Here is a 442-nt window from a genome sequence, read left to right as displayed (position 1 = left end):
TCTTAATGTCAAAAAAAGTTTTTTTTTTTATCAGAGGCCCAGCCGGCTATAGAGGGTAAGCTTTTCTGGCTGAATGGTGTGTGTGTTTGTGTGTGTGTGTGTGTGTGTCTGTGTACGCACGCGCATGCTTGAGGCCAAGTTTGTGTGTGCGCGCCTGTCAGTGAGTGGGAGTTTATGTGTGTGTGTGCGTGTGTGTGTGTACTGTACGTGTGTGTGTACTGTATGTGTCTGTGTGTACTTTATGTGTGTGTGTGTGTGTGTGTGCCTGTGGATGTGTGTTTATGAGGTAAATCACATCACCATTACAACTCATTTTGATTCATTGCTTAAATCCCTGTCATTCTGTTGACAGACGCCCAGCCTGCTTTGGATGGTAAGCGTTTTCTGGCCGAATGTGTGCGTGTGTATGTGTGTGTCTCTGTGTGTGTGTGTGTGTGTGTGT

This window comes from Borostomias antarcticus (assembly GCF_949987555.1).
Source record: "Borostomias antarcticus genome assembly, chromosome: 14".
In the NCBI taxonomy this organism is placed as follows: domain Eukaryota; kingdom Metazoa; phylum Chordata; class Actinopteri; order Stomiiformes; family Stomiidae; genus Borostomias; species Borostomias antarcticus.
Note: the sequence above shows the minus strand (reverse complement) of the source record.